The sequence below is a fragment of the Mizuhopecten yessoensis genome, unplaced genomic scaffold (assembly GCF_002113885.1).
Source record: "Mizuhopecten yessoensis strain PY_sf001 unplaced genomic scaffold, ASM211388v2 scaffold9907, whole genome shotgun sequence".
In the NCBI taxonomy this organism is placed as follows: Eukaryota; Metazoa; Mollusca; class Bivalvia; order Pectinida; family Pectinidae; genus Mizuhopecten; species Mizuhopecten yessoensis.
The window spans coordinates 122,321-131,340 of NW_018408282.1; the positions used below are offsets into that span (position 1 = coordinate 122,321).

At 37.4% G+C, this 9,020-nt stretch overlaps 1 long non-coding RNA gene across 1 annotated transcript in view; it reads right to left on the reverse strand.

The window, feature by feature from the left end:
* Nucleotides 1–7,141, reverse strand: part of LOC110459012 — a 34,240-nt gene extending 27,099 nt beyond the window's left edge. The window contains exons 1-2 of the long non-coding RNA XR_002463844.1: nucleotides 7,103–7,141; nucleotides 5,947–6,052 (exon numbers count right to left, since the gene is read on the reverse strand). This is a non-coding gene — a long non-coding RNA (uncharacterized LOC110459012). The remainder of the gene's footprint in view (nucleotides 1–5,946; nucleotides 6,053–7,102) is intronic.
* Nucleotides 7,142–9,020: the final 1,879 nt, after the last annotated feature.

The following is a 9,020-nucleotide window of genomic DNA, read 5'->3' on the forward strand; positions in this document are numbered from 1 at the left end:
TCCAGATTGGGTTACTTCCGTAACGGAACGTAAAATGTTTTCCCACGGACCTAGTGACCAGTTGTGTCCTCTGATTGGCTGTCCAATAATTTGCCACGCCAACCAACTTCTCCCACGTCAGTCATTCAGTGACAGAACAATGGGCGTATACTCTGCAGTCACTGCTTGTTCTCAACAGCCAATCAAAAAGTAGGAGGCGACCCGAACAGTTGACTGTTACTAAAATCTTGATTACCGATCAACGTATTACATTACCGATCAACAGTGCACAATGTAAATTCGTGGGAACTTGTCAACCGATATCGTTTACACTTTCATTGCGCTCACAGTAATGGTAGGTCAGTCAATGGTGAGTCGATCAATGGTAAATCTATCAATGGTGAGTTTATCAATGGTGAGTCGATCAATGGTGAGTCTATCAAAGGTAATTCTATCAATGGTAAGTCTATCAATGGTGAGTATATCAATGGTGAGTTTATCAATGGTGAGTCGATCAATTGTAGGTATATCAATGGTGAGTTTATCAATGGTAATTCTATCAATGTGAGTATATCAATGGTGAGTTTATCAATGGTGAGTCGATCAATTGTAGGTCTATCAATGGGGAGTGTATCAATGGTAGGTCTGTCAATGGTGGGTCTATCAATGGTAGGTCTATCAATGGCAGATATATCAATGGTTAATCTATCCATGGTAGGACTATCAATGGTAGGTCTATCAATGGTAGGACTATCAATAGTGAGTCTATCAATGGTAGGTCTATCAATGTGAGTCTATCAATGGTAGGTCTATCAATGATAAGTCTATCAATGGTGAGTCTATCAATGGTAGGTCTATCAATCTGAGTCTATCAATGGTAGGTCTTTCAATGATAAGTCTATCAATGGTGAGTCTATCAATGGTAGGTCTATAAATGGTAGGTCTATCAATGGTAGGTCTATCAATGGTGAGTCTACCAATAGGGAGTCTATCAATGGTGAGTCTATCAATGGGAGGTCTACCAATGGTGAGTCTATCAATGGTGAGTCTATCAATGGTAGGTCTATCAATGGTGAGTCTATCAATGGTAGGTATATTAAGGTAGATACATCAATGGTTTATCTATCAATGGTGAGTCTATCAATGGTGAGTCTATCAATGGTAGGTCTATAAATGGTAGGTCTATCAATGGTAGGTCTATCAATGGTGAGTCTACCAATAGGGAGTCTATCAATGGTGAGTCTATCAATGGGAGGTCTACCAATGGTAGGTATACCAATGATAGGTCTATCAATGGTGAGTCGATCAATGGTGAGTCTATCAAAGGTAATTCTATCAATGGTAAGTCTATCAATGGTGAGTCTATCAATGGTGAGTTTATCAATGGTGAGTCGATCAATTGTAGGTATATCAATGGTGAGTTTATCAATGGTAATTCTATCAATGTGAGTCTATCAATGGTGAGTCTATCAAAGGTAATTCTATCAATGGTAAGTCTATCAATGGTGAGTATATCAATGGTGAGTTTATCAATGGTAATTCTATCAATGTGAGTCTATCAATGGTGAGTCTATCAATCGTAGGTCTATCAATGGTGAGTCTATCAATGGTAGGTCTGTCAATATGAGTCTATCAATGGTAGGTCTTTCAATGATAATTCTATCAATGGTGAGTCTATCAATGGTTGGTCTATCAATGGCAGATTTATCAATGGTTAATCTATCCATGGTAGTACTATCAATGGTAGGTCTATCAATGGTAGGACTATCAATAGTGAGTCTATCAATGTGAGTCTATCAATGGGAGGTCTATCAATATGAGTCTATCAATGGTAGGTCTTTCAATGATAATTCTATCAATGGTGAGTCTATCAATGGTAGGACTATCAATATGAGTCTATCAATGGTAGTTCTTCCAATGATAAGTCTATCAATGGTGAGTCTATCAATGGTGAGTCTATCAATGGTAGGTCTATCAATGATAAGTCTATCAATGGTGAATCTATCAATGGTGAGTCTATCAATGGTAGGTCTATCAATATGAGTCTATCAATGGTAGGTCTTTCAATGATAAGTCTATCAATGGTGAGTCTATCAATGGTAGGTCTATAAATGGTAGGTCTATCAATGGTAGGTCTATCAATGGTGAGTCTACCAATAGGGAGTCTATCAATGGTGAGTCTATCAATGGTAGGTCTATCAATGGTAAGTCTGTCAATGGTAGGTCTATCAATGGTAGATACATCAATGGTTAATCTATCAATGGTGAGTCTATCAATGGTGAGTCTATCAATGGTAGGTCTATAAATGGTAGGTCTATCAATGGTAGGTCTATCAATAGTGAGTCTACCAATAGGGAGTCTATCAATGGTGAGTCTATCAATGGGAGGTCTACCAATGGTAGGTATACCAATGATAGGTCTATCAATGGTTGGTCGAGCAATGGTGTATGTCTATCAATGATAGGTCTATTGATGGCAGATATACCAATGGTAGGTCTATCAATGGTTAATCTATCAGTGGTAGGTCTATCAATGGTTTATCTATCAATGGTAAGTATATCAATGGTAAGTCTATCAATGGTAGGTCTATCAATGGTGAGTATATCAATGGTGAGTCTATCAATGGTAGGTCTATCAATTGTGAGTTTATCAATGGTGAGTATACCAATGGTAAGTCTATCGATCAAAGAAGTGTCAATCAATTGTTGTAGTGTCTTTATTTGTCAATATTGCTTTATACCTATTTGTAGTATTTAGCTGTGCACCTTCATATGTAACGGAAATCAGGCTTCCATGTAATAATGTATGTGACGCATTGCAGTTGAAACTTTTAGCGTGCGAGCGGAAATAGCAAATGGAAATGTGAGTGAGATACTGGGCAGATGTGATGTTATGTGTTGTCAACCTGGATGTCAAGTACGTATTGTCTATGTATAGTATTCCTATTGTTGAATGTTGGGTAGTTTACCTGGCGCACAGGTCACTTTGAACAGACCGGCCAGAGCGAACACAGCTATACCTATATACGTACTTATACCTAGACAGTATAGAGATCGAGAGATGTAGCGGGCAATAGAGCCAAAAATAGTAAAGTAAACGTAAGTGCGGGTCTATAAATTTTAGTGTAATTTATTATAGTATATATTGAATAATATATTGAATTACCATAATATATTTTTGTTTAAAAGTTAAGTTATTATTTGAAAGTCTCTGTAAATTTAGATATCGGGCATGGTCAATTTAGTAGACAAGTGATTTTGAAGAAGCAAATTTTTAATATAATTTCTGTTTTCATTTATATAGTGTGTACTGAACGAATCAGACTGAGGACTCAGCAAATTTTGTTCAGAGAAAACAGGCTCTTCACATTGAAGAGATGGGTATTTTATATATTATGTTGTATAATTAGACAAGAGGCCCAGGGGGCCTGTATCGCTCACCTGGATAATGAAGCAACCATGGGAAATTATTCTTATTACATAAAATCCCTCCAATGGAGAAGAAAGATTTGAAAGATTAAAACCTCAAATTTCCCTATTGGGCCCCGCAACTCTCAGCACCCAGAGGGGCTCCACCCTTCGTTTATACAAAATTTAGTCCCCTTTCCCCAGTGATGCTCCAGGCTAAATTTGGATAAAATCCCATAATTCTTATGGTAGAAGAAGGATTTCAAAGCTTTTTACCTCTATTTCCCCTATTGGGCCCCTTGGCTCAAGCATGCTCCAGACAAAATTAGGATAAAATCCCTAATAATCCCTATTGTAGTTCAAAGGTTTTTACCTCTATTTCCCCTATTGGGCCCCACCCCTCTGCCCCAAGGTGGGCCACACCTACCCTTTAAACAAAGTTGATTCCCCTTAGCCCAAGGATGCTCCAAACCAAATTAGGATGAAATCCCTTAATCCCTACATTAGAAGTAGGATTTTGAATGTTTTACCTCAATTTCCCCTATTGGGTCTCAGTCTACTGCCCCCAGGGGGTCCACACCCACCATTTATACAACATTGAGTCCCCATGGCCTAACGGTGCGCCAGACCAAATTTAGTCGAAACCTACTAGGCTGTTAAGGACAAGTAGCGTTTTAAAGCAAAAGTTGATGGGCGGATGACAGACAGACGGACTGACAGACGATGGACGCTGCGCCATGGCATAAGCTCACTTGCCCTTCAGACAGGTGTGCTAATAAACTGATATTTCTATAAAATATATAGATTGAACAAGGCAAAGTTTAAGTATTGCAAGGCAACCCATAGTCCCCCATCAGTAATGATTTCTGTATTTAACAAACAGTACACATATATCAGTAAGTATAGGTCACAGTGAGGTCATAGTGACCTACTTCCTGTACTCGGCGTGCCGCCATCCTAAGATGTCCTTGTACACCAAATCTGGTTACTCCAGGTAAAATAGTATAGAAGAAATGCCCCGGACACACAAATTTCAAAAGTAAATGTCAAAGGTCAAGTCATTCGTCACAGTGACCTAATTGTTACACTCTGCACTCCGCCATCCCAAGATGTCCTTGTACACCAAATCTGGTTACTCCAGGTAAAATAGTATAGAAGATATCCCCCAAACAAACATTTTCAAAAGTGAATGTCAAAGGTCAACTCATTCGTCACAGTGACCTAATTCTTACACTCTGCACTCCGCCATCCCAAGATGTCCTTGTACACCAAATCTGGTTACTCCAGGTAAAATAGTATAGAAGAAATGCCTCGGATAAACATTTTCAAAAGTAAATGTCAAAGGTCAAGTCATATGTCACAATGACCTAATTCTTGCACTCTGCACTCTGTCATCTCAAGATGTCCTTGTACACCAAATCTTGTTGCTCCAAGGGAAATAGTATTGAAGATATGTCCCGGGAAAAATTCTCGGATGGATGGAAGGACAAAAGGATGGAAGGATTGAGGTACCCCCCTCCCCAGTTTTAAACATATTTAACTATTGTAACTAATGTGACTGGCTACGGCCAGGGAGATGTTTGACATGTTTTATCTTATCATGTGTTTGTATGAATGTTTATTTATATTCTCGTGTGATTGTATGAATGTATCATTATGTATAGTAAATATTATGTCTTTCATGTTTTTTATAAGTAACTAGAATACTGACATGTCAGCAAGGGCCCTCGACCTTAGGAATTTTTTAAACCACTATTGCACATCTGCATATAATTACAGTGTTTCATCATGAGAAATTTCAGGATTTGGTCTTCTGTTAGGCCCTTATCTGATGTCTTTTTGACAGTATGTTCCCGGTTCTATTTTGAGTAACAGTGACCTTGACATAGGAATTTTTTAAACCATTTATGCACATCTGCTTATAATCACTATATATCATCATAAGAAATTTCAGGAAGTTTTGGCCTTCTGTAAGCTAGGGCCTTATATAATGTGTCTTTGACAGTATTCTCAATTCATTTTTAGTAACAGTTATTCAGACGTTCACCTTAGGAACTTTTTAAACCCCTTTTGCACAACCTCTGCACATCACAGTGTATCACCATGTGAAATGTCAGAAACGAAAGTGATGACGGACAGACGGAGGCACGGACAAACGGACGGACGGATGGACACAGTGATTACTATCAAATAACCCAGGAGTTGTCATTTATCGAGGCACAAATGAGTCTATCAATGGTAAAAGTCAATCAATGGTAAGTTAAACAATGGTTAGACTATCATTAATAAGTCTATCAATGGTAATGTTTCTCAATGGTAAAAAAAAGTCTTTCAATGTTAAATCTATATTCTGTTTTTGTTGGGTTCAACTATCAGCATACAATTAAAAAATTTCCCTCAAATAAACATCTACATTCTCATGAAAATTGATTAATTCATATTTCAATATTACTTATCTTTCCTATCAATTACCATAATAATTAATCCACTCAATAACTTCTTACTAATTTTAACCTAAATTCTCAACTAAAATCAAATTTAACAAAAGCACTGACTGACCTCTTCTAGGATATTGATATTTGTCTGCAAAACAGAATGTAGCTGCTTCACTGTTGCCAGATGCGAGTCAGACTGCATAGAGTAAATGGTCTGGTACAGCTTCTCTCTACAAAACAAAAGACTGTCACATATACTATTGTTACTATGACAAACACTGCTATTGTTACCACAGCATACACTATTGTTAAAGTCCACTGCAGCACGTCTGGTTATTTGTACTTGAAAGAGAGAGCACATCACACCAGTGCTATATTCATTGCACTGGCTACCTGTATCTGTACAAAGAGGGGGTTTCCAAAATGGCCCCTCCTTTAATTTTAATTTTCTTTTGGTGAGGTGTAAACCTAAACCTTATCACAACAAAAACACCTACCAAAATTCAAATGAGCACTTGATTCGTTTTTTGTAGGAGCATAAAACTGAAATTCTCAAAAAAGTCAGACTTTTCCCCCCAAAAGACGAATGTTGTCAAACTAATAATGCATTAAAGGATCATTTATGATGCAACCAAATCTAGGAATCATATGCTACAGACAAATCAACAGCCGGAAGCAATCTCAAGTAATGATATTTTCCAAACAAATAATGTGATCATCTCAGAATAAAAGTATCTGTCACGCCGCACCTTGGGGGCTGGGGTGAACTGTGTGTCAGGTGGTCAATCAGGATGTGGATATACGGTTCTTGGTTTTGGGAATTAGCTATGGTAGAATAAGCCACACCCTGACGAGCACGGTCTTTGTGGTTGTACCGTATTAATTAAAGTTCAAAGGAATGAGTCCAGTCCAGATTCTCTTCTTATGCTAGGTTTATTAATTTACATAAAAGTCAGTATGTTATAAATATAACAAGTCAGTACTTTCAAATCTTGGTGCTGGCCTATACTTTAAAGTTGGTAAAGTCCATTGGTCCAGTGTATCAGACCAGCACCTCTTCTCTCGCTCCTGTCTGTGTCTCAACTCTCTCTCTGTGCTCTCCCTTGTACTCACCACAAAAACATATTTACAAAATAGATAGAAACAAGCAAATTTGTGCCCCCGCTTGCAGGACATATTGTAGGTTAACATTATTGAGGTTAGGTTTAAAGGGACATCCCGTGAAGAGCCTTTTTTTTTTTAATGAATGTATGTATTGTATGCACTTCCACTTATGTTACCTCGCTATCCCCATATTCATAGTCCGTTCCAAATGTCCAGTTTGACCACTTGAATTGTTCGGGAAAGCCCTGCAAAAAATAGCGCTGATAACGTCACCTGACTAGGCAGTAAACACAAGTGGCCTGAGCGAGTTGAAACGGTTTCCAAAGGGGCCCCCAAAGAGGGTCCGTCGGGCAACTGCCACTTCTTACCACACTATGAAACCAAGTAATCTGATTTCTAAGTCTGTATTTAAACTTATTGAACAGTAATTATTCATCCTTATTGAACAGTAATTATTCATCATCAGAAGTTAATTGCATACTTGCCAATAATCAGAATTTAAATTTATTTAGCTTTTAACATATTTGTTGCCAATAAAATTGAACAAGGGATGGGGCACAAGTTTTTACAATTTTCAAATGTTTTCATAAAGTGCATATAAGCAATGACAAATTACACGCGTATAAAAAAGAGAAACGTTTGTGATTTTTTTTATTACATTGTACAACTCAATATCTTTGGCCATTTTTTTCCCCATACCATGCATATAAATTTATGTATACTTTCTTTCCCACTTTCACTGTCTCCATACGCTAACACTTAGTAAGTCATATTAGCCATCACACACACTAAACTGTATGGCAAAACCACTACGTATACGTGTACATGTAGAATATGTGTCAGATATGGGACGTGTTGAGATGCTTGATAATGAATTTTTTTCAATACTTTTCATAGATTAAAGCATTCTTGTCAATGGACCCTTTTTATGTTGAGCCAACTTTTCTTTAACCATTTCATTTTTGTCCGAAACAGAAGCCGTAGTTATCGGCAGCACGCGTCATTTTTACAACGAATGTTTCTTCCCCTGTTTTCAATATGTATTCCGATTCTATCTGAAGTCGAAAATTAATTCTTTATAGAGAAAAGGTTGTTACATGATCATACATTCTAAGTCAACATCATATGAAAACATGAACTGTTGAAAAATTACGATTTAAAAGAAAATATTACGCGATCCTATATACTAGAAGTAGGTTCTCCTTCCTCAGTTATTCATCCTGGCCTGTCATTTTGACATTTTTAATCTAGCTGCGATAATGTAGCTTTCTGATGACGAGAGATTTTTTGTATATATTGCGTCGTCGCGCCAGAGGAGGCCGGGTATTCATATTAGTACTAATTTAAATCTTGCATGTTAATTTTTTTATTTTTTTTAAAATCAGCAGCAATATAATAAAATCATACCATTTTACTGAACCTGGTAATATTATAAATTATGTAAATCTAATAGCGCACATATCTCATTTGACCCCGATCGCGTGAGACGCCGTGGCCATCGCAACAGTTATCCCTTGGAGGGCTTCATGGCAAAATCAAACTAACCAGTCATTTATCCCTTCCTTTCGCATAAACCAAAGTAAACTCTCTCCGATACATGCCCATTAACATGTATATTAAACTAAGTTCATCTGTGTTAAAATTATTAACATATATATTAAACTAAGTTCATCTGTGTTAAAACTAAGACAAAGATACTAGCGAGGTTAATAGTTTTAGATATTTATTCATAACATAAACAGCCCTAGCATTTCTGTCGATTCCATTTCAGCTTAACCGGTTATCCGGAAGAATACATGCACCGTACTAACTGCTAGGGCAGTTATTTTCTCGTTTGAATACTTCCCACCTACAATGATGATTCCGTAACGTACTCCTTACGCTATCTTTTGACCATTTGGCAACTTTTCGCTTCGTAGCTGACACGGTACAACACTTTTATTTCGCTTACTTCACCCGGCCAGTCATTTTGTTAACAAAGAAATGGTGTGCTATGAGCATGCGCTAGTAGAGCGAAATCCCTGAACAAAACGTTGGTCAGACAGGTAGAAATACCGATGATTATCTTAGATTTAATCATTTTTATGAATCTAT